Source organism: Mauremys reevesii, linkage group 9 (assembly GCF_016161935.1).
Source record: "Mauremys reevesii isolate NIE-2019 linkage group 9, ASM1616193v1, whole genome shotgun sequence".
Taxonomy (NCBI): domain Eukaryota; kingdom Metazoa; phylum Chordata; order Testudines; family Geoemydidae; genus Mauremys; species Mauremys reevesii.
In genome coordinates, this window is record NC_052631.1 from 103,062,895 (window position 1) to 103,088,960 (window position 26,066).

Sequence of the window (26,066 nt, forward strand, 5' to 3'; positions counted from 1 at the left end):
AACTGGTACAGAGCAAGCTAGGCAGCAAGGATGCACCAATCTGTGCTACCCCTGCTGAAATGAGATCACTTCTGGGCTCCTCATTATGTGAGAGATTGGAAGTTGAAGTCAAAGGACAGCCACAAACATGATCAAGGGCTGGAGAAGCTGGAATTATGAGGAGAAACGGAGAGTGAAATACATATGTCTTTGCTAAACAAGGAAAACTGCCACCAACTATATGACAGGTGTAAAAGCCAGAGGGAGAGGGATCCTGGGAAGTGCCCAGCTCGATCAAATCTATGGTCTACCCAGTGCGGCATTCTTTTTCTGACAGAGGCCAGAACTGGACACTTCAGAGGAAGGAGCAAGAACTCCACAAGAGCAGATGTAGGATAAAGCATCATTCTAATCCCTAAGAGTTAGAAATGGGTCTAAGCTCTGAGGCAGGAGGTTTAATGTGCCTTCCAACTTTTGTTACCCGTCACTATTCTAACTCTGGACATTCTCAACCCTGTAAATGTCCACTCGCTTCTTAAATGGTCAGTTTGTGGTCTCAGTGACACTCTGTGGCAGCAAGTCCCACTGGTTAATTACAAACTATGTAAAAATGTATTTCCTTTTCTCAGTTTTGAATCTGCCACCTTTTAATGTCATTAAAATGTCCCTTTGTTCTTCCGTCATGAGACAGGGAAAACAGGAGCTCCTGATCTACCTTCTCTTGACCTGTCACTATTTTACAGACCTTTATCACGTCTCCTCTTTAAAGGTAACAATCCCTATTTTTTCCAATCTCTCTTCAGGGAAGCTGTGGCAGCTCTATCACTTGAGTGTCTGTCACGGAGTCCCCGGGCGCTGCTCTGGAACTGCTCCCCACAAAGCCAGGCAGGACTTTGGGGAGCCTCCTCTCCCTCGGAGCAGACTTTTTCAGAGCCAAAAGCTCACACGTCTTCACCTCCTGGGTCTCTCCTAGGAGCATTCAGCCTCCTCTGCCCCTCCCTGTGCTTCCCACAGCGAGTCCGCCCAGGCGGGGTCCTGGGGGGGCCACAGGGTCCTGCACCCCCACTTTGCAGTCAGATGTGACTCTCAGCCAGCCAGTAAAACAGAGGTTTATTAGATGACAGGAACACGGTGTAAAACAGAGCTTGTAGGTACAGCGAACGGGACCCCTCGGCCGGGTCCATTCTGGGGGGCAGTGAGCCAGACCCCCACGTCTGCACTTCACTCCTCGTCCCTAGCCAGCTCCAGACTGAAACCCTCTCCAGCCCCTCCACCTCTGCTCAATTCCTTTCCCGGGCCAGGAGGTCACCTGACCTCTCTGTCTCCAACACCTTTAGCATCCCCTTGCAGGGGGGAAGGGCCCAGGCCATTAGTTGCCAGGCGACTGCGGGTCGGCCAGAGCTGAGGCACCAACACAGTATTCAGAGGAAATATTAAAACCAGTCCCACTTCATCACAGTGTCCTAAACTGGCCCCAAAATAGCTAGCACAGTGCAGGTGCGCCTCCTCAGCTTGCTCCTATCCATAGTACCTCTAAGTCTCTTGCCCCTGGGTCCTCTAAGTTCCTGTGGCCAGCACAAGACTCTTCCTCTCACCCTGCGCCATAATACCACTTGGTGGATGCTCCCTATAGCTCTAGCACCTACGAGGAGGGAATTATTACAGCGTTTAGTCCAGCATCCTCTCTGGAGGAGCTGGGGCCTGCCACACTAGCTGGCTGTGTAGAAGTCACCTCACAGCTCGGGTGAATGGAGCCCATTTGGAGTTCATATGGTCAAAGATGATCTTACTATGAAGAGAAAGTAACCCCCATCAAGCAGCTGACACCTCTTGAGAGGGCGTATTTCACTCCAGTCACAAGCCCACACCGTCCAGCATAGACTATAAATAGGGTGCAGCAAAGATGAACCCTCCAAATAGTTTTCTCTCTCAAACAGGTTTGCAGTGCAAGATGATGAAGGGCAGAGTGAGACTTGACCAGCTCCTTCTACTCTTCCTGCTCACAGCAGAAAAGCCAAGCATCACTCAAGAGGCAGTTTACTTCGAACTAACACGCAGGAAATACATGTGTGGAGCAGAAACAGATCTGAGGAAACTGTCTTCAGAAGGAGGTAAGAGTCTGACTCTGCAGCCAGACATTGTAAACATTTTCAGTTATCAACTAAAATAAGAACAGCCAAATATCTTACTTCAGGGTGGCAGCTGAGCACTGCTGCCCTCAGGAAAGGAAAATGATTCACCTGGTACTCTACTTCTCTGAAGACATCATCTCACACAGCCCTATCTCTTCAGCATGAGACTGGCATAGCTCCCCTTGTCCCATTAAGGCACCAGTAACAGAGAGCCATGCCCCCTACTACTGTCGCATGCTACCTCCTGCCAAATATAAATGCTGCCCTCCCTCTGTTCCAGGCAGGTCCGCTGTCTGGATAGGAGGCAAAGCTCCCAGAATGAGCCAGTTCAAGAACATAAAATCTAAGAAAAAAAACAGGAGTACTTGTGGCACCTTAGAGACTAACAAATTTATTTCAGCATGAGCTTTCGTGAGCTAAAGCTCACTAAATCTAAGATGTGCCTCAGAGAAAGGAAAAGAGAGAAAAAAAAAGAGTGCAAGAGAAATGCCCCTCAATGAAGAAAAGGTCCAGAGCCTTAGCGGAGGTGAGAATGCTCCAGAGAGGAGAAGTAGAATAAGTTAAATAATTTCTCCTTTTCTAAAGATGCCCTCTACTGGGATTCCCGCTTCTGGAGAGTAAGAAGTTTGTACACCGCAGCAGCGAGCAGCAGTTAAGGTCAACACCAGCCCAGTGAACAGGGAGGGGTTTCATTTGATGTACAAAGCAGAGAAAGACACTTCTCAAAACCACAATTAGGTGCCATATACAAGCCTGCGGAATGAGCCACAGAGGCCAAACACACAGACAAGATTAGCCACTGTGTGAAACCACCACAAAGCTTCATTTGGTGGTGGGAAAGTTTGATCTCCTGTAATAGGGGCTAATCGGGCCTAGTTCACCTGTGTTAAGGAGCTTCTTCTCTAGGAAGCCCCCGGCTAGGGTTCCACTGGGTTGTAGCTCAGGGCCATTGTTTGGGACAGCCAGAAACCAGTCCTCCTCAATCCCTTGCTGTTACTTTTACCTCTGTAGTCTTCCCCAGCTTCTTTGACCTGCTCCTCCCTTTGCTGGGTGGGCTGGTTGGTTTGGAAGCTTTACACCAGCCTGCTGAAGGACTCCTCTCCCTGCAGTCCCCCTCAGGGCAAGTCTACACTACAAAATTAAGTCGAGCCTAAGTTACACCAATGTACAGCTGCCACAGTAATTAAACTGCTTTTGCATGTCCACACCATGCTCCTTGCGTCAGTGGTGTGCGTCCTCGCTACCAGCACTTGCACTGATGCAGACAGCAGACACCGCGGGGAGCTATCCCCCTGTACAGCTTGCCACCATCTAGTGCAGGATGGTTTGGGAAGGGTTTGCAATGCCTCATGGGGGCAAATGAGTCACTCAGAGGCAACTGGGAACACGGTTTCAACATCCCATGATGCAGTTTTCTCCATCCCATAATTTTATCTGCATCCTATGATGTCTGTGACTCTTTTCAAAAGCCCCACAAATCCACACATTCGCTGTGTCTGTGAGAAGCATGGTTCCTGCACAGGTCTGCACCATTTTATGAGCATAAGGCGCCGGATCCGGCAGCATTTGCAGAGCCACCAGAGGAGCTGAAGGGAGAATCACAATTCCATGGAGGCTAGCTTGTTGTGGAACACAAACAATTGAAGGTTGCTGCTAGCCTTCACGGGGCAGCTGCAGATGGGGAAGCACCAGTTCTGGGCCCAAGCAACAAGCACTGACTGGTGGGATTGTATTGTTATTCACGTATGGGATGAGGCACAGTGGCTGTAGAATTTTCAGATGGGCAAAGCCACATTCCTGGAAGTGCGTGCAGAGCTTGCCCCAGCCCTCCGGTGCAGCGACACCACAGTGAGAGCTGCACTGACAGTGGAGTAGCAAGTGGCAATCACTGTGTGGAAGATGGCAATGTGAGATTACTGACAGATCAGTAGCAATCTATTTGGAGTTGGGAAATCCACCATGGGGGTTGCTGTGATGCAAGTTTTCAGGGCCATTAATCGCATCCTGCTATGGGGGTTTGTGACTGTGGGCAATGTGCAGGACAGTGGCTGGTTGTGTAGCAATGGGGCTCCAAAACTGAGACAGGGTGGGGTACATGGCACACATATCCCTAGTTTGGCACCAGACCACCTTGCCCAAATACATCAACAGAAAGGGCTACTTTTCTAGGGTATTGCAAGTGCTGATAGATCACTAGGGCTACTTTACTGACATCAAGGCAAGATGGTCAGGGAAGGTGTAGAACACATATTTTTAACACAGGCCTGTTGAGACAGCTGCAAGCAGGGACTCTTTCCAGACCAGAGGGTTACCACTGGGGATGCTGACATGACGACAGTGATCCTGGAAGACCCAGCCTGCCCCTTAGCCCTGGGGCTCACAAAGCTGTACGCCAGCCACCTTGACAGCAGCAAGGAGCGCTTGGATTACAGACGCAGCAGGTGCAGCAAGACAGCTGCATGGGCCTTGGCCATTTGAGAGGACATTGGCACTATTTACTCATGAGATTACTCAGTGAAAAAAAATATCCCACTGGGTATAGCTGCCTGCTGCGCGCTTCATAGTATCTGTGAAGCAAAAGGGGGGAAGTTTCCACTGGGGTGGAGGTGGAACAGCTGGCTGCTGATTTTGAGCAGCCAGACACCAGAGCTGTAAGATCTCAACAGGGAGCTATGCGACTCAGAGGCTTTGAAAGACCATTTTAATAGAGAGCCGCAATGATGTGTGCTGCTGTATCATGCTCTACCTGGCTTTTTTTTTTTTTTGCACATGCGCAGCCCCATATGAACCTTGTAACGAGTGCTGTGTGTAGTAATACAACATTGGAAATGCACCTATTGCTATTATCTTTGAATGTCAGCCCTAGCCATCATATGTTGTGAGCTAATAAAAATGAATTAAGTTTCCATAAATAGACTTTTATTCCAAACCCCTGCAAACAGACATTTGTAACTGAATGAAACTTTATAAATACAGGGAAAAGAACCTTTGAAGAAAGAACAGTTATTTCCATTTCTCACACACACACACACACACACACACACACACACACACACACACACACACACACACACACACACAAACTGCCTCTGTCACAGGGGGGAGTGGTAGGGGTAATGCGTCGTCCCTGGACACCATGTGGGAGGACAGGAGTGTGGAGAGGTGCCAGAATGCAGCTCTCTATAGGCTGCAGAGGGAGGCGAGCATGGGTCTGTTGAAGCTGAAGATCAACAAGAGTCTCCAGCCTGTTTGACACTTGAGAAGCACCAGCATCTCCTGCTGCATGTCTCTCTCCCTTTCCTGTGTTTTTCTCCTCTCTGCTTTATCCCTGTCCATTCTATCCATGAGGGTGATCCTCTAAGCCCCATGCTCGGTATATGAAGCACTAGAGGCTTGCAAGATCTTTTGGAACACATCATCCCATGTCCTCTTCCTTCTCCTCCTCATGTGGCACAGCCGCTCTGCTGGTCTGGATGAAGAGACCCTCAAGGCCACATTTCCAGCTGCAAAAGATGCAATGCACAAAGGTACTATTGTGAGTGTATTCACAAGATAAATGGAAACTTGGCATACTGAACTCACTCCCTTTGATCCACACAAGTTACAGGCACTACATTCTCACTTCTCCTTGGGATTCATAGACCATGGGGCAGTTCCTCTACCTCTATTAGCTATTTCACTACCTCTTCTGGCATGATCAAAAAAGAGTAAATGAATAGACAATACCAAAGCAATATCAAAGCTAACTGCATACTTACCAGAGGTTCCTTCCCCTGCATCAGGATCGCTGGTGCTGGACAACAGAGACTGGGTTGACTGCTCCAGCATCAGAAAGAGGTCCTTGCTCACCATGCCACTGGATCCACCCTGGTCGCCTGTACCCCATGTTCCTCCTTTTCCTTGTCCAACACCTCTTCCTCACTGTTCACTTCAGGGGCCTGTTACTCCAGCTCCCCTGAAGTATCCACAGGGCTCTTGGCAGTGCTGGTGGGGCCTTCACCGAGAATGGCATGCAGCAATTTGTAAAAGCAGCATGCCAGCCTCTCTGCACCAGAGACACTATTTGCATCCCTTGCCTTCTGGTACACTGCCACAGCTCCTTGACTTTTATGCAGCACTGCTGCGGGTCCCTCTTATAGCCCTTCCGCCCCATGTCCCAAGTTTCCACGTTTCTGTGGTTGGATCAGAGCTATGCCCCCACAGCCATCCACCACTTTTGGTGTACTCCAGGAGGAAGTGTCTCTGCAGCGTTGAGCCAGCATGGTCAGCTGCTAGGTGAGCTATCAATACCAAGCAAACAGGAAATGGAATTTCAAAAATGTGTGGAGCTTTAAAAGAGGAGCGGTGTCTACCTGTGTACCTGGCCTCTGGGCAGTGGAATTCAAAAAGATGACCAGAATGGTCACAGTGGGGCATTGTGGGACACCTCCTAGAGGCCACTGAAGTCAACATAAGTAACGCAGTGTCTACACTGACACCGCATTGATTTAACTGATATACCTCTTGCAGAGGTGGCGTTATTAAGTCGGCATAGAGAGCAAATCACATCGGTGGGAGTGACATTTTAGTGTAGACTCTTACAGAGTTAGGTCCACATAAGCTGCCTTGTGTCGACCTACCTCTGTGGTGTCGACCAGGCATCTACCTGCCTTGCAGCCTTTTTATCCTTTGGAGTTACCAAATCAGCTCTGGCTGAGCATGCAGGCAGTTGCTTTGTTAACTCCCTGAACGCTGAGCCAGCACTGAGTATATAGATGCCACAAGAACTCCCCTATCTTGTGAACATGTTCTGAAACACAAGTCTGAAACAGGACTCCTTCCTGCAGGCCAGTCCAAATAAAAACACCTTGTAAATGCATGGGGAGAGGACCCCAGATCAGCTTTGCTGATGTCTACCATAGAAACATCCCTGAGGCGGGAAGCAGAGCAGCCTGGCCCCAGTCCACTCCACTCCAGCTCCCAGCCATGGCACTCCGCTTCCCACCGTCGGTGAGTGCGGGGAGGTTGGGGAAAGGATGCCCCCCCCGCCCCCCGCACTCACCTGCGGCGGAAAGTGGAGTGCCATGGCTGGGAGCTGGCGGAGTGGAGCTGGCTGGGGCTGGGCTGCTCCGCTTCCTGCTCCCAGTGAGCACAGGGAGGTTGGGGAAAGGATGCCCTCCGCATTCACTGGCGGCAGGAAGCGGAGCGACGCGGCCCCAGCCCGCTCCACTCCGCCACCTCTCAGCTGCGGCGCTCCATTTCCCACCGCAGGTGAGTGCAGGACTTTTCCCCAGCGACACGGCTGGGGCCGGGGCAAGGAAAGCGGAGCAGACTGGGGCCGCATTGCTCCGCTTCCCACCACCAGGGGGAAAGGGGGGGGGGGGACTCCTTTCCCCAATCTCCCCACACTCACCGGCGGCGGTGGGAAGTGGAGCGATGTGGCTGGGAGCTGGCAGAGTGGAGCAGGCTGGGGCCGGGCTGCTACGCTTCCGCTGCTGGTGAGTGTGTGTGGGGAGATCACTAGAATAATGAAGGTGTTGAACTTTAGTAGAAGTTGTTTAACATTTTAAAAATCAGCAAGTCCAGGTGAGATGGGGTGATGACTCACCAGCGCGACGCCTCCTGCTAGTTGTCCAGGGAATTAGCTTTTTCCTTCAGCTCCAGAGTGCCCTCTGCCGGCTGATGTCTTGCCTGCTGCTGGCCCAGTGTCCCTCCCAGACCCCAGTGACCTTTCTCTCAGGGTTCTGCCCTCTGCAGTACCCACGCAGTCTCTGGGTCTCCCCTCCCAGGGGAACCCCAACCCTCTATCCCCAACCTTGCCTCAGTGACTACTGACAGTCATTATCTAGCCCCCGCTCCCTGGGGCGGACTGCAGATTTGGAACGGTTTACCCGTCCCAGACACCTGCCCCTTCTGCGGTGTGAGGAAAACCCTGGCGCACATTTACTTAGAGTGCGCCAGGCTGCAGCCCCCACACCAGCTCCTCACGAACATACTGTTGCGTTTCTGGCTACACTTTTCCCCTCACCTCCTTCTCTATGCACTCCCTATCCGTGGCCTCACAAAGTCACGGGACCTCCTGGTCAACCTCCTCCTAGCCCTGGCTAAAATGGCCATCTACACAACCAGGGAGAGGAGGTTGGCCAATGGAGACTCCGGTGACTGTGGGGCTTGTTTCCGATCCTCTGTCCATTCACGTATCCGGGCAGAGTTCCTCTGGGCGGCGTCCACCGGCTCCCTTGATGCCTTCGAGGAGCAGTGGGCGCTGTCCGGGGTTCTCTGCTCGGTGTCCCCGTCAGGCTCCCTTCTTTTGACCCTCTGACCACACTCCTGTCCCTGTTCTTTTATTAGTTGTCCCCCACAATTAGTGGGTTTTTGAGGTCCTGTAGATCTTCCCCTTGGGCGGGAGGGGGAGCGGGGGGAGAATCCTTAAACAGTGGCCGGGCTTCTGCCTGCCCACTTCCCGAAACCCAATAGGTACACCAGGTAACTTGCACCCAAGAGTTTTAAATGAATTGGCCAAGGAACTCTCTGGACCAGTAATGTTAATTTTGAGTAAATCTTTAAATAATGGGAAATTTCCAGAGGACTAGAAAAAAGCTTATCTTGTGCAATATTTAAAAAGAGCAAGGAGGACACTGCTCTCAAGCAAAATAATGGAACAGTTGATAAATGACTCAATCAATAAAGAATTACAGGATGAGAATATAATTAATGCCCTGTCAAACAAACTGGATATTATTTTTGAGACTATTACAAGTTTAATTGATAAGAGTAATTGGGGGACACAACACCCCTAGAGTTCTGAAAGGCATTTGACTTAGTACCACACAACATTCTGATTAAAAAATTAACGCTATATAATATTAACATAGCACGTAATAAGTGTACTAAAATCTGGTTAACAGATGATACTCTATTAACATTTTGAGATCTATCAGTGAATGACTGTGTTGTGAGAAACTGGTTCTCAGCCCAATGATACTCAATATTTTTATCAAGGACCTGGAAAAAGTAATAAGTTACTTACCAGTAACTTGTTCTCCATGAGTCAACTCTGATTTCACACTTGTAAGATTGGCACCCCCTTGTCTGAGGGGCTGTCCACTGCGGCTGCATGGCCTTTGACATTGACATTCAGTTTCATAACTCATATCAAGGGAGCACAGCCCCCAAACACATTAGTTCCTTCCTATCTGCCACCAAGAGCATTAGGGAACTGTGGTGTGTGTGGTCAGCCCTGCAGATCAGGGCTAATCCCCTTGGTTTAAATAGTTATAGCTCAATTATTACTGCTGATAAAGTTAGCAGAGGCCATTAAGGTTGATGGAGTGGTATGAGGGGGACAGGATCAGTGTTACAGAGAAATCCACATAATTTGGTAAATCAAACTCCATGCATTTTAATACAACCAAATGCAAGGCCCAACATGCAGGAACAAAAGTGTAGGTTATACTTACAGGGTGGGGCCTGTATCTGGGAAAGCTGAGCCTCTGCAAAGGATGTTGTAGATAATCAACTGAACATGAGCCCCCATTGCAATGCTGCAGCTAAGATGGATAATGCCATTATTGGTTGTTGTGGTGATGTAAATGACTCCCCACGGCCATCAGGCAAGGTGGTGTTACAGAACTCCTTTGGTCACAACCAGCTCCAATTTGACAAGCCTCTGAGGCTTGTCAGGTCTTGGGGTTGGCCCTTAAAAGGGAGGAATCCAGGCCAGTTGAGGGGACACTCTGAAACAAGCAGACCTGGAGCACAGGGCGCCCAGCCCAGGGCCCTAGGTTACTGAAAGAAAGGCTTGAGCACGCTGTCTGGCCTAGCCTTTGGAGAAAGACGACAGAAAAGAAAACCAGCCTTTGTTGGAACCCCTGGGACTAAGCCTTGGCTTTAGCTATAGGGGCCAAGACTTCCTTTGGGGATCTGAATGACTGGCTTCCTCTTATTGGCATGAAGCCCCGAGGGCGATGGAAGTATTTTCTTTTTCATTTGGACTGCTCTGTACCCACCAAAGGGGTGGACTTAAGCAGCACAGATGAAGGGACATCCGGAAGGGGATTCCAGGTAACGAGGTAATGATGTAGGAGGTAAGTGAAATGCCCTTCCCCACTTCAAGGGTGCAACTGGGGAAATGTAGCCTTTGACAGATGTAGAAACAGGGAGAGCAGGAGGAGGGAGTGGCATTCCCTATGTATACGGCACTGGTGAGATTACTGCTGGAATATAGGGTCCAATTCTAGTGTTTACGCTTTTAAAAGGACATTGAAAAACAGGCGGATTCAAGGAAGAGCCATAAGAAGCAGCCAATGTTTGGAAAGCTTGCCTTCCAGTGAGAGACATAAGGAGCTCCATCTATTTAGTTTATTGAAAATTAAGTTAAGAAGGGACTTTATCACAGCCTAGAAATATTTACATGGGGAAATTTCTGATAGCAGATGGCTCTTTCATCTGGCAGACAAGGAAGAACAAGATCCAATGGCTAGAAGCTGAAGTTGGACAAATTCAAACTGTAAGTAAGGCACAAATTTCTAACAGCACCTGTAACTAACCATTGGCCAACAGAGATTCTCCATCATTTGCAGTCTTTACATCCCCATTCAGTGTCTTAAGTTACTGGACTCAATGCAAGAATCACTGGGTGAGGTTCTCTGGCCTGAGTTATGTAGGAGGTCAGATTAGACGAGCACAATGGTCCGCTCCTGGCCTTTGAATCTGTACCAATCTTCTAGTTCATATGAGTCTAAATAGCAGCCATCCATGCCATGATCCCACAAGCCTGCCCGCCCCCCCCAAATATGCAGCTGAAATTGTCCACACAATGCGGGTCATCCCAAGTTCTCTGGAAAACACCATCACGGGCTTTGCCACAACTATCAGTGCCAGGGACACCAGCACCAAGACCAGAGTTGCTTGCACCTGGAGCACCAAACTCTTGGGGATTCAAGCCTCAGTCTTGGTGCAGTTGTTACTCTGATTCATCAACTGATCGTACACCTGCCAAGAGAGAGCAACAGGATGGCCTGAAGTCAGCATTGTAGGCTTCAGGATAGTTTCACAAGAGCAGGAGTAATCAAGCTAGGTTGCCCAGAATATACCCAGAAACTTTATCCTCCTCCCTGCTTCAGTCAAGTGAATGCAGGAGGGTGAAATCCAGAAGCCTTAAGGCAGAGCTGTCCAGAGTTGGGGCTTTGACAGGGGGTGTCAGAAAGCCCAACTTACAGGGCCACTCTGGGATGCCTCAGAGGGCTTGAAGGCACTTCTCACGCCTCTTCACCACTCAGGTACATCTGCTGATGTGTCCAACACCTTGGCACTAGCGGTAAACTCTGAGGCAGACAATATCAGCATGCTCAGCAGCCTGTGACAGATTTTGGAGCACAGGAGCAGCCTCCTGCCTCCTTGTTTTCCCTTCTTCTGACACCAACAGCCTCTGCTGATACCTATGTCACCTCTTTGCCAAGTGATGGCAGATATTAGGGCTTTGCCTATTAGCTTCCCAGTAGAGAAGTGAATAATATGGAATCTGGGTGTATTCTAAGTGTAAATCTTTTTTTAATTTTTTTGCATACATACACCAACCCCGGAACAGAAATGCAGGCAATCCCCTTTTTCAGGAATATCAGCCCAACTCCAATGCCTGATTCCCAGAGAGAAATTCTGTCAAGAATTGACCCCAGTCAGAGACCAAGGCAGAAAGCAAACTCTCCTGCAGCTTGCACAGCTCCCTCTCCAAGAACCACTGCCTCTACCCAGAACCTCACCTGTAAAACAAACACTATCACAAGCATTTATTCGCAGACCAAAAACCTGCCACCAAAAGACACCTGCCAAAACAATACCATACACCAAAACAGGGCTCTGGGAGCACTAAGTGAAGAACAAGCATCAAACAGAGAGATACGCTGAGGTGGATGACGCTCAGTTTCAAGACACCAGCCAAAAGATAAAAACAGGTATTGGAGCCCTGGAAAAGGCCAAAGAATAGTGGCTCCTCAATGCCAAGGAAGTTGCCAAAACATGCACCACCACGCCAACATGTCCAGGCAATGGCCTCAAAACTTCCCACAGATGACCACAGCTGCCTGGAAAGCAGTTTCAGACACAAACCACCACCAGATGAGTATAGCTGAGACATGGGGAAGAGCTGGAGTGCTGGTTTGATGAGGTGCAGTCCCTGAAGCAAGCTCATTTACTAGCCATGGTGTTGAACATTTGGAGACATTTATACTCTGTGGGGATAGCAGACAAAACTGCCAGTAAGCAGCCTGGCACTGATGCCATGCTGTTCTCTAGGGCCCCAAAACCTGAAGAGCTAGGAGAGGGTTCTAACCAGTCTCGAGCTAGGAACCAAAGACCCATCAGTGAGAATCCAGCACAGATCGGGTTCTTAGAAAAGGAATTTTCTCCCCACATGCAGGTGTATACAATTGGCCAGGGGCATTACAGGGAATTTTCACCTTTCCCAAGAGCATCAGGAATTGGCAGAAGCGGGATGCTGGTTTGGATAGACCAGTGTTTTCCACCCCTTTGGTAAATCCTAGGTTTCTCTTCCTTTATGTTGATGAACTTCAAGTATGAGCTGTGGCCATGGGATAGCCACAGGAATCTGCTGGTAGGGTCCATGCCCATCAACCAAGAACACTTTTCATTGGGGAAGGAGGAAGAGGTAGAGGATGGTGTGTCTTAGGCCAGATCTATACCAGCAAAGGGCTCCTAGTGTGAACTCAGCTATACCCTCTAACCCTGAGAAAAAACAAGCTAGACTAGTAGAAGTGCAGTTTTGCCACTGTACCTACCCTACAGGCTGCTGCCAGTACAGCTATATCAGTCAGGGATCACACCACTTCACAGCCCAAACTCATAGCTCCAGCAGAAGTCTGTAGCCTAGACACAATCTTAGGCTTCTCTCCCACCCACTCCATGTAAAGCTATAGGACCTAACCTTGGTCCTTTGTCCCAGATGCCAGATTTTTATCGGGAGTCTGGAGTGACCAGCTGTTTGGGTGGGATTGTTACACTGCATCCCTGCCCCCAGCAGCCGGAGGAGAGAGGGGGGGAAGCAGAAATGACTGTAGGCGCAAAGGGAACTTGGAATGGGGCCTGGCTTGTGAATGGGCAAGAGGCATGGCTGGAGCAATGGGGTGCAGCTTGGTTTGGCTTTTGCTCCATCAACCCCAGAGGGCAAATGTGCTACTGTCCCTTTCAAGATGAGAAATTAAGCTAGGATGGAGCTGACGACAAAGTCATGCTCTAATCAGGAGCTTTGAATTTGGGAGGTAGTTTGAGGGAATGGCAGCACAGTTTACAAGGAAGAAGCAGAGTGATGAGAGGTGAGCGAGCTGCAGGCTAGAGCTAGAGCTGGAACACAACACATCAGGAAATGAGAGGAATCTTCTACTGGGGCAGAAAAGTAATTCAAATAATGGCTTCTTCTCCCTTACTTAAGAGGCTCATCTCCACTCTGCATCCCAAAGCCATGCATCATACCCCATCCCACAAGACCACTCCCTGCAGCCCAGAGCCACATCTCAACCCTTACCCTGAACAAGCCCACGTGGCAGGTAAAACACCATCTTCACCCCACAGAGCCATACCTCCTCCCATCAACAGCCACAGCCCACTCCAAGCAAGCATGTTCTGCAGGCACCACCAGCAGACATGTCCCACCACAACCAATCCAACAGCAACCTCCAGGCAGAGCTTTGCCCTGCCCCACCCCATTCCCCCTCCCCCAGGCACACCCTCTTGGTAGAGCTGTTGCTTTAAGGGCACAAAGGCATCTCCTCCTTTTTCCCACTCCAGGGCCCACAACATAGCTCAGGAAGAGGGAGCTGGAGTCTAATGTGACTCCTGCATCAGCAACAGTATTTTTAGGCACTTTCAAATGCAAACTTTTTATTCTCATGTGTGGAGAGCCAAGCACATGGGACACTCTGCAGATAAAGTGTCTGCAGGGCATGCAAACCAGGTGGCAAAGAGAAGGGGAAAGGGCTCTGGAAAAAGCCCTGCTTGACTCTGATGTGGAAAAAGGTATTGGGAAAACAAGCTCAATAGGTGTAACTGTTCCGATCCCATTTGGTGTCTGAGGGAAACAAGAAGCCCCCAAGGCCAAAGCACAACCTACAATCAACGACTGTATAGCCAGCCATGGGCAATGCGCCATCTTAGCTGGGCTAACCAGAGGCTTGCAGGGCTTCTAATGACTATGTCAGGACATGGGGGTAGAAGAGACACACTGTATTTCCTGGAGACCCAGAGCAAGCACTCAACGCCAGCACAGCCTGGTCTGAATTCTGGCCAGTGGGGCAGGGGACCCGAACTGCCCCATGTGCCAACAGGCATCAACACTCAGCTGCGGCCACCTGCCACCAGCACAGACAGAAACACTCCTAGAGACAGCGCCTCACCTGCTCCACCCTCTCTCCATAGACCCCTACCACCCTCTCTCCCACTTCCCTAGGGCACGGGTGCCCTCCCCCATGCGGGGAGCAGTACCCGCCCCTGCGCTCCCAACCCTGTTCCCCCTCCCCCATCGCGGCTCTGCACATCTATGCTCCCTCCCTCCCCGCCCCCTGCGCGGAAAAGGGGGCGGGGTCGCTGCGCGCCCCCTCCCCCCGCGCGGAAAAGGGGGCGGGGGAGGGTCGGTGCGCGCGCCCCCTCCCCCTGCGCGGAAAGGGGGACGAGGGTAGGCGCGCGCCAGTCAGCGTGCCCAGAAGGGGCCCCTCCCCCCAGGGGCCCGGCCCCTCTCCCCACGGGTACCCAGCCCCGCCCCCACCCGAGAGCGGAGGCAGAAGGCGCCCTGCAGGCGAAGGCTGGAGCCGCCACCCCCTCCCTATCGGGGACCGCACCGCCCCGCAGGCCGCGCTAAGCCACCGCAACCAATGAGGACCCGCCCCCAGCTCGGCCGCGGCTCGTACCTGGCTCGCCGCGCCGCCCGCACTGCCCGGAGCCCGGATTCGGGTCGCGGCCCCTTTAAATGGAGGCGCCGCTCCGAGCCCTCAGCGCGCTGCAGCCCGAGGGGGGGCGGGGGCGACTCCCCATTGGCTGCGGCGGCAGGGGGGCGGTTCCCTATTGGCTGCGGCGGGGCTTGGGCTCGCGAGACTCCTTTTCAGTGGGCAGCCCCGAAAACCCGGGGCAGATTCCAGTGTCCGGGATCGGAGGCAGAGCCTGGGATCTGCAGGGCGGCCCGAAAACGCGGGGCGGACTTTCGGAACGGCGGATAAAGCCCAAAGAAGCTGGAGCATAGCCCAGAATCGGGGGAGCCCGGGAAACTCGGTGTGGCAGCCGGGCCCGGTGAGGTACGCTGCCTCCGCAGCTACCCCCCATGCTCGCTTGGGGGTGTGAAATCCCGGCGCGGAACCCGGGATCAGGAACGGCACCGTCTGCATCGTCCCCTCCTGGGGGCTGTTCGCAAAATGCGGAACGGATCTGCCGCCAGAGCGGGAGCACCAGCCCCCCCCCCGAGCCGTCTGCCCCGTTAACCCTCTCGGGCCCGCGGGAGGCCGCTGCGGAGTGGGCCCCGCCTCGGGCCCCGCGATGTCTGGCCTCGGCCCCGCGCGGCCCTACCCTGCGAGCGCGCGGGGGGCGGCTCCCGGCCCCGGTCCGCTCCGGCCCCTACCTGCGCCACTCGGGAGCCGCCCGGCCCGCTCCGGGCTCCGCCGCCGCCTCCCTGGAGCTGGAGCGTCTCCCCCGGGCGGTGAGTGACAGCGCGGCCGGGCGGGGCTTCGGCGGGGGCCCGGGACACGGCACCGCCCCCGGGCTGGGCTGCGCCCGGACCCCCGCCCGCCCAGGCACCCCATGGCCCCCTCCTCACTAACACCCCCACGGACACCCCCGCTCCTCACGCGCCGGGCCCGCCCACTGCCGGGCACCCCATGGCCCCCTCCCTCACTAACCCCCCCCACTGCTCCTCACGCGCCGGGCCCCGCCCACTGCCGGGCACCCCCCCATGGCCCCTCCCCTCACGAACACCCCCCACGGACACCCCCCCTGCTCCTCACGCGCCGGGCCCCGCCCACTGCCGGGCACCCCCCATGGCCCCCTCCCCTCACTAACACCCCGCTCCTCACGCGCCGGGCCCCGCCCTCTGCCGGGCACCCCCCCATGGCCCCCTCCCCTCACTACCACCCCCCCACGGCTCCTCACGCGCCGGGCCCCGCCCTCTGCCGGGCACCCCATGGCCCCCTCCTCACTAACACCCCACTGCTCCTCACGCCGGGCCGCCCACTGCCGGGCACCCCCATGGCCCCCTCCTCACTAACACCCCACGGCCACCCCCTTGCTCCTCACGCCGGGCACCCCCATGGCCCCCTCACTAACACCCCACGGACACCGCCCCTGCTCCTCACGCCGGGCCCGCCCACTGCCGGGCAACCCCATGGCCCCCTCCCTCACTAACACCCCACTGCTCCTCACGCGCCGGGCCCCGCCACTGCCAGGCACCCCATGGCCCCCTCCCCTCACTAACACCCCCCACGGACACCGCTCTGCTCCTCACGCGCCGGGCCCCGCCCACTGCCGGGCACCCGCATGGCCCCTCCTCACTAATACCCCCACGGACACCCCTCTGCTCCTCACGCGGGCCGCCCACTGCCGGGCACCCCATGGCCCCCTCCTCACTAACACCCCCACGGACACCCCCTGCTCCTCACGCGCCGGGCCCGCCCACTGCCGGGCACCCCCATGACCCCTCCTCACTAACACCCCCACGGACACCCCCTGCTCCTCACGCGCCGGGCCGCCCACTGCCGGGCACCCCATGGCCCCCTTCCCTCACTAACACCCCCACGGACACCCCTGCTCCTCACGCCGGGCCCGCCCACTGCCAGGCACCCCCATTGCCCCCTCCTCACTAACACCCCGCCCCACGGACACCCCACTGCTCCTCACGTGCCGGGCACCCCATGGCCCCCTCCTCACTAACACCCCACGGTCACCCCCCCCTGCTCGTCACGTGCCGGGCCCCGCCCACTGCCGGGCAACCCCATGGCCCCTCCTCACTAACACCCCACGGTCACCCCCGCTCCTCACGCGCCGGGCCCCGCCACTGCCGGGCAACCCCATGGCCCCCTCCTCACTAACACCCCCACGGACAACCCCTGCTCCTCACGCCGGGCCGCCCACTGCCGGGCACCCCATGGCCCCCTCCTCACTAACACCCCCACGGTCACCCCCTGCTCCTCACGTGCCGGGCCCCGCCCACTGCCAGGCACCCCCATGGCCCCCTCCTCACTAACACCCCCACGGACACCCCCTGCTCCTCACGCGCCGGGCCGCCCACTGCCAGGCACCCCCATTGCCCCCTCCCTCACTAACACCCCGCCCCACGGACACCCCACTGCTCCTCACCTGCCGGGCCGCCCACTGCCGGGCACCCCCACGGCCCCCTCCCTCACTAACACCCTCCGCCCCACGGACACCCCACTGCTCCTCATGCGCTGGGCCCGCCCACTGCCAGGCACCCCATGGCCCGCCTCCTCACTGACACCCCACTTCTCCTCACCCACCAGGCCCGCCCACTGCCGGGCACCCCCTCATGGCGCCCTCCTCACTAACACCCCCGACTCTCCTCACCCCCAGCCCCCATGGACACCCCCACCGCTCCTCCCTGCTCCACTGGGCCCCGCACACTCCCAGAGACCCCTCCTCCCTACGGACACCCCCACTTCTTGTAACCCGGGTCCCGCCCACTGCCGGGCACCCTCCCATGCAACTCCTCACCCCCAGGGCTGCCCAGAGGGCCCCCATGAGAATATAGTATTTTATAGTATTGCATTTTTTTTTATGGAAGGGGCCCCCAAAATTGCTTTGCCTCAGGCCCCCTGAATCCTCTGGGCAGCCCTGCTCACCCCACTGACACCCCCGGATCCCACCCCATTGGGACACCCCCACCCCACCACGCCCATTCCCAGGGACCCCTCCCCCTTACAGACATCCCCATCTCTCCTCAGCACCAGACCCTGCCACATCTCCATTGGGGCACACATACACACACACACACTGGGGACTCTTCTGCCCCATGCCCATGGGTCTCCCCTCCCCCAGGGACACCTCATGCACACCAGATCCCTGCTGGGCCCTGCCCATTTATGGAGACACCCCCCCCCAGGACCCCTTCCCCACCCCTTTGGACCCCTGCTCCACTGGGACCTGGCCACTTCTGGCACCCCCCATCAGGTCCACTCCCCCCTAGAGACACCCCCAGCTCTCCTCACACCCTCAGACCCCCACCCTGCTGGGCCCTCACAACCCACAGTACCCTCACCTCTCCTTACACCCCTGGGACTCACCCACTCCTCCCTGGTATTCCCCATCCCTCCTCACCCATAGTCCCCCTCCCACCATGGATACCCTCACCTCTCTCTCACCCTCAAACCCCCATCCTGCCTGGAACCCCCCATTCCTCACCCACACCCTGGACCCCTATCCCCCAGGGACCCATCCCCCTTCTACCCCAGTGCCCCCAGACACCCCAATGCCCTCCAGGGACACATCTCCTCACACACATCCCTGTGAGGGGGACCCACCCCCTCATGGGGACCCCTATACCCCATTCTACACAGTCCCCCTCCCCTCAGAAACAACCCCACCTCTCCTCACACATACCCCTGGACCCCACAACCTAACTGCCCCATCCCCCAGGAACCCGCCTACTCCCAGACACCCTCTTCCCCCCACCCCCACACTCTCTCTCTCTCTCTCTCAGCTGTCCCCTCCATCCCACGTCCCTTTCCCTCACAGCCTGCCCTCAGGGACAACCCCTTCCCTCACACCCCCTCATCCTCCCCATTCTCCTAGGGACCCCCCAGTAACACCCCATCCACTCACACAGACACCCCATCCCCCCTCACACCCTCCGAGACACCCCATCCCCCAGACACCCTCCCGCATCTCCTCACACATCCTGCCTCCCTCCCCCCATCGGACTCTCGCATCCTCTCACACACACACACACAACCTCTCTCCCCCCAGGGACACCCCTCCATCTCCTCTCACACATATATACACACACACACACACCCCTCTCTCCATGAATAGCCCTATCATTCCTGGACCCTCCCAGGGACTACCCACCGCTTCATACACACACTCCCCTCTGCCTCTGAGGACCCCCCACCATGCCCTACCCCCCCCACACACACTGCCCTGGACACCCCCCATCCCTTCTCACACCACTCCCCCCCAAGGATTCTCCATCCCCTCACACAAACACACCCCTCTTCCCCAGACATGTCCCATACCCTCTCATACACACAGCCCTCTCCACCAGACACCCCATCCCTGGAGACACCCCCCACACACCATTCCCTCACACATCCTCCTATCCCCTGGAGACACCCCCCATCCACTCATGCACACCCCCCCCCCATCTCCTGTGGACCTCTCCATCCCCTCACACACACACACCTCTTCACCTGGACACCCCCCAGAAACACTCCCCATTCCCCCCACACACACATACCCGTCTCCCCCCAGGACACATCCCATCATCCCTTCTCACATCTTCCAGCCCCCCAGACACATCTCGCCTCCCTCCCCCACACACACCCTTTCCCCTGGACAACCCCCATCTCCTGAGGATCCCTTTGTCCCCTCTCACACATCATTTCTCCCCAGACACCTTCCGTCCCCTTACACAACCTCTCCCTTCAGAGACACTCCCCTCCCCCACCCCACCTTGGACCCCACCCTCTCCTCCACCATGCCTTGGGGATGGCCCCATTGCCTTGCACGCCTCCCTGGTACACCCCTATCCTCTCACACACACACACACACCATCCTTTCTGAGCACTATTGTTTCTTGTCCTCCCTCCATCCTCCACTCCTGTCCTTCCTCATGAATACCCCCATTCCCACACATGAAAACCCCCATCCAGTCTCTCACACACCCATCCCCTCTGGATGCTATTATTTCCTGTCACCCCCACCCCTCACACACATCCATTCCCTTCCTTACCCATCGTTTGGTGTACCCACCTCCTCTCCCCTATTCTCATGGGTACACCCCCATCTTCCCCCATCCATTCACCCATCCTCCTGGTACACCCACCTCCCTTCACCCATCTGCCCAATTCCACACAATCCAGTACTTTTCACATGCCCTCCTTATTGATTCTCCCCTGAGATTCCCATCCACCTCCTCAATTTACTTCTTGGGAACACCCCCCATCCCGCACTGATCCTCCCTATCCTCTCACACACACCCTTCACCACAATTCCACACATCTTTTGAGAGCCTGTCCATCCTCTTCCCCTTGATTCCAGCTGAGAGCCACACATGTGCCCTCAATTTACTCCTTGGAAACACTCTCATCCCTCCTCACTCCAATCCCCTCCCAAGGACACTCACCTGTCCCCTCAATTCCCAACCCACAACTTCCCCCCATCCTCTCACTTGCTTCCCCACTCCTTCCCTGGGGAAACCCATCCCCTCACCTAACATCTCCCCCTCCAATTTCATGCCCCCAAGGGGGGTAACCCAATAGGGAGTCTCAGTGAGAAAGGGCTGCACTGCAGGCACCAAGAAAGTGAGGCAAGGAGCTGGGACTGGAGTCAGAAAGGCAGAGGGCAGTAATAGGATACAGGGAGGAGGATGCTGGCTGAAGCTGCAGGGAAGGAAATGGATTTTAGCTGCAGTGTGTTAGATGGAAGAAGGGAGAGGAAGGCTGAAGAAGAGGCGATTACAGGAGTCCAGGCCAAAGAGAACCAAGGCATGACCCTGGGTTGTGGAAGCAGAGATGAAGAGGAAGAAAATGTTTAAAGATGTGATAGAGAAAGACAAGATAACTTGGACAGGAGCAATGGGTAGAGTCACAAGATAACCTGCTTCACCAGCAATGCCAGCTCACCTACCTGTCCATCAGCTTCTCACACCTTCCATGCCACTCCTTTTTCACTGAACGCCTCCCTCAACTGATCTGGATGGCCAGTAACTGCCCTCTCCTGCTTTAAATCTCCACTCAAGTCAAAAAGAAATCTGCCAGTCAGTGTCAGCTGAGATGAGGGGGAGAAGGGAATAAATAATTTGCAAGATAGGAAAAAATACTTGCTTTATAGTATGTATATAAACAGTGTATCCCTCTATCCCCACCCTTCATATGACATATGTCTTAGATGGTAAGCTTCATAAGGCAAATTACTCTCTCCTTACATCTGCAGTACAATGGGGCCCTGATCCTGATTTTGACCTCTGAGGCCTATTGCAATGTAAATATTAAATTATATTAAAAAAAACCCTGTCAGAATATTAAGGTTGCAAAGTGAAACACTCAATCTAGGAAGCACCTGTGCATCCTTAACACTGGTCCTTTGTGTATAGTACTATTAAACCCCAAGAAAGAGAGGGCCTCAAAGAGTAAGAGAGGGGTCTATGGTGAGACTCAGGAGAATAAGAATGGAGAAGAGACTTTTAGACATGGAGAGGAAGAGCAGGAGGAGGGAATCAAGGAGGGAGTTGGAGAAAAGGGCATAGAGAACCATTCATAGAATATCAGGGTTGGAAGGGATCTCAGGAGCTCATCTAGTCCAACCTCCTGCTCAAAGCAGGACTAATCCCCAGACAGATTTTTGCCCCAGATCCCTAAATGGCCCCCTCAAGGATTGAATTCACAACCCTGGGTTTAGCAGGCCAATGCTTATTCAAGGAGCTTTAATATGTAGGAAAGAAGTGGGGTGCTAGAAAGTGAATTGGGATCACAGAGAAGTTTCCTCAGGGGCAGCAGTGCCCAAACCATGATCTATGCATAACTTAATTGTTACATTCTCAAGAGAGCTAAAATATATAAATACTTTCCTGAAGTGATTTTCACCTCTTTGTGTTTTACTTATTTACACTCTAGCCAGTGGTTCAAAAGCTATGGGGCTGGTCTCCCAAGGAATGTGTCAAAGGAGGCAGGAGCTGTGTGGGTTTTTTTTTTTTTTTTTAATAGCTCTGGCTGTCAGGCCACCCACCCCACCCCTGTAGCTTGTGCTCCTGAAGAAGGGCTGTGCCCACCCAGGAGGTGGGGAGAGCCAGAGCCCCACCCCCAGGGGCTCAGACTCTCCTTGCCCTCCCACACATATCCCTCCTCTGGAGGGGTGGGGCTCTGGCTCTCAGTCCTGGGGTGGCAGCAGCAGCACAGAAGTAAGGGTGGCAATGGGGCACTAAGTCTGTTGTGAAAAGTGATATTGACAAATATCACTTTTCACATGGCCACCCTTACTTCTAGGGTGCTGCCTTCAGAGCTGGGTGCCCGGCCAGCAGCCACTGCTCTCTGCTCTGCCTTCAGAGCTGGGTGGCAGTGTATGTACTGGGAGGGAGGGGCATAAATGACTACAGACACAAAGAAAGGGGGCCCCGATCAAATATATTTGAGAACCACTGCTCTAGACTTAGAACAGTGTTTGTGTGTATACAGACGCATACACACAAATGCAATCAGATGGAGATAATAGTCGTAGTTACCACTGGTATGTTATGGGGTTTGAAAGTACAGGCAGCTGGGAAGGAAACTGATCGTGTCAGAGGAGATGGGTCTGTGCACATGGGATGGGAGCTAAAGCCTAGTGATCATCAGTGGGAGAGGAGATGGGGGGGATGGGTAATGGCCAGTAGGAAGGAAAGTAAGGCTGGGCAGCCTCCAGTGGGAAGGGAAGTAGGGCTAATCCAATGGTAGAGCTATGACCTGACAATCACTAATGGGGGGGGAAGTGTCCATTAGACAGTCTTTCTAATGAGAAGTTGGTTCCATGTAATGAAACATTAGGTGAAGTAGCAGCATTCTTGAAGGTGGAAGAAAGAAAATGAATAATGGTGATGGAAGGAGTGAGAAGGGGAGACAGGCGGGGATCCAGGATTGAAGACAGTTAGAAGCTAGGAGACCTCACAGGTGAACACACAGTTCACGGTAGCAAACACTCAGGTATGTGCTAGGAACCCCCATTGTACAGTCTCATAACTTTCTGAGAAATGCCTCCAGCCTTTATTAATCTGAGTAGAAACAGATTGTTTTTCTATTTAAATAGTATTTAAAGTTCAGTTATTGTCAACAAAATATGTGCATCCAAATCAGTGCTACTGCCTTTGGGGACCACATAAGCTTATTCTATGTTTTAGTTGTGTTGGTTTTGTAAGACTTGGGAGAAGGCACCATACTCCATTCTGAGCTGATTTAAGATGGAGTCACCGAGAGCTGATAAAAATTGAGCCCACTATAATAGAATAAGAATCTAACACCAGGCATGCTGGGAAGAAATCGAACTCTATTTCCAGTCCCACCTGATCTGGGTCAGTGTTTCAGTGGTCACATGGCAATAGTCATTATCCACTGATACCAGTGGCTGGTATTACACCCACAATGCTATATTTACGGTCACTCTTCAGAGTCTAAGTCTATGTCCACACTAGCAATTTGTCGGATAGGGTTGTGGAAAAAAAACAAAACACCCCAACCAACATAAGTTTCACAGACAAAAGCACAGGTGTGGATAGCGCTATGTCGGTGGGAGATGCTACCGACATAGCTACTGCTGCTCATTGGGGGTGGTTTAATTATGCTGATGGGAGAGCTTTGTCCCATCAGCATAGAGCAGCTACACAGGAGATCTTGCAGCAGTGCAGCTGCACCACTGTAAGGTCTGTAGTGTAGACATAACTTAAGACTTCTTTCACTCAACAAAATCCCCACGATGGCTAAAGATGGGATTTTCAAAAGCACTGGACATTGCCGTAACTGCTCCCATTTAAGTGAACGGGAATTTTACCATTTGTTTCACTGGGAATGGGTAAGCCAATACCCTTTGGAAAAATCCCACTCTAATTCTGAAAGTTCTAACCCTGGCCTACAAGTGTGAGCTAGGGTTGGAGAAGAATTTAAAATAGAATTTAGAGAAATGACAATCTGCTCTGAGCCTGCTTTTGGGCACCTGCTAACAAAGCTCTTCCACACCCAAAGTTGCACCAGTTTCACTAAATCAGTGTAACACCCCATCTTTAGGCTCATTCTACCCTTAAAATTTAGTTTGACGTAGCTATATTGCTCAGGGATGTGACAAAACCACACTGCTGAGTTAACCTCCAGTGTAGATGCACCTAGGCTGATGGAAGCATGCTTCTGTCAACCTAGCTACCATTGCTTGGTGAGATGATGTTCCTACACCTGCCGAAAAACCCCTCTGTCACCGCAAGCTGTGTCTGCACTATGTGGTTATGCCAGTATAGTACGCATAGTATAGACATGGCCTGATTGAAACTGGTACAATTCTGTGTTCAGACAAGCTGAAAGTTGCTCTTGTTCTGTACTGACGGTTCAACTGTGTCAGCACAGCCTAAAGCACTCCTGCCCTTTTGACTGAGCGCCACAGTAAACTGTCCCCAGCCAAACAATAGCAGTACAAAGGGGCAACTCAGCCCACCTTCAGAACTTTTAAATGTTAATGCCATTAAGCACAGGCAATTTCTCAGATCTTCTATTCTCCTGGGATTTGATCAGTGTTGCTCTCATGAAATCCCCACACATGCTGAGACATCACAGAGGTCAAGAGGAATGTCTCCTCCACTTCACGCTGCTAGTGCTAGTATTACAGAGATGGAGCCTACATGTTGGGGGATGCAGTGCCTCATAGCTTCTCCCTTTGATGCTAGCTGCTGCTGATATTGTAGCAGGTGCATCTGCACACATGGGGCTTCTGTAAGACCAGCAATGACTGCTGATCTCCTGAGAATTCTGGTGAAGATAATTCTTCCCCCACCTCAAAAAAAAAATAAAATCAAGGAAATTAAATGCAAAAAACTCCATTAATGCAAGATTAAGGCTGTGAACATAACTGCACAAGAATTATGGAAGGGAAACGTTCCCTTTCTTGTTACAGCTAAGTCTTACTAATAGAGTATAAAATTTAGTACAAACTGCTCTTACCAGGCCTAATGTGTATTGTAAACTACGAGGTGTTCACATAGTTATATGATGCCACATGCCAGTTAGCTATCAGACAGGTGGTGTGTGAATCACTTTTTCTCTTGAGGCAGCTCTGACCAAAATTACTTGTGTCAGGCTTGGTCTACACTACATACTTACTTCTGTATAACTATGTTGCGCCGGGTGTGAAAAATCCACACCCCTGAGCGATATAGTTATACCGATCTTAAAACACACACACACACACACACACACACACACACACACACACACACACACACACACACACACACACACACACACACACACACACACACACACACACACACACACACACACACACACACACACACAGTGCTATTTTGGCGGGAGAGCTCCCACCAACGTAACTACTGCCTTTCGCAGAGGTGGATTATTAAGCCAACGGGAAAGCTCTCTTCTGTTGGCTTGGAGCATCTTCACCAGACATGCTGCATTGGTGCAGCTGCCCCAGTGTAAATTTGTAGTGTAGAGCTGCCCTCAGTTTAGCTCTCTGTCTGAAATATGTGAGTTGGAGTTTTCTACCAGGCAGGAATGTTAAGTTAGCCAATATCCTGCCTCCCAGATGAGCTATCATTCCTGGCCAAGAGGCAGAGTTCTGGGAAAGCAGAAGTTCTCTTGTAGTGCTGTGGAGTGGAGCAAAGATGGATTTTCATCCTCCTCAACTCCTCATCCTGAAACTACCAGGCCAGGGTGAGCAGTAGCCCTCTCAGCATGCAAAATAGGGACTGGTGACAAAATATGGGAAGTGTCTCGAACATGGGGCACAGCTTACCCAAAGTATATTAAATGGCACCTCATTTGGGGGGGTTCTGTTAATTATTTTCAATAATACCTTCTTAAGCTAGTGGTTGTCCTGTGTTACATCCCTTCCCTTTCTCTGTGTATATATTTCCTAGGAGTCTGTTTCCCACAGAGGGAAACTGTCAACTTTGGGCATGTCTACATACAAACTTTGCACCACATTAACTATAACTGTATGATTAAAGCAGTACCATCTCCCTAGTGTGGATGCAGTTATATTAGTGTGGAAGAGGTGCTT

The 26,066-nt window shown here is 53.0% G+C and overlaps 1 protein-coding gene across 10 annotated transcripts in view; it reads right to left on the reverse strand.

Annotated features, from left to right (window-relative positions):
* ZMYM3 (zinc finger MYM-type containing 3) overlaps positions 1-26,066 on the reverse strand; it is a 66,183-nt gene that overhangs the window by 36,782 nt on the left and 3,335 nt on the right. For 6 of the 10 annotated variants that reach the window (XM_039487031.1, XM_039487030.1, XM_039487028.1 and 3 more), the window contains one exon: positions 20,943-21,083. The gene's annotated coding sequence lies outside the window, so the exon portion shown is untranslated. Of the gene's footprint in view, positions 1-2,219; positions 2,243-15,007; positions 15,065-15,708; positions 15,841-20,942; positions 21,084-24,666; positions 24,766-26,066 lie in introns of those variants that run through there. The other 4 variants (XM_039487032.1, XM_039487035.1, XM_039487036.1 and 1 more) reach the window with 4 other exon arrangements.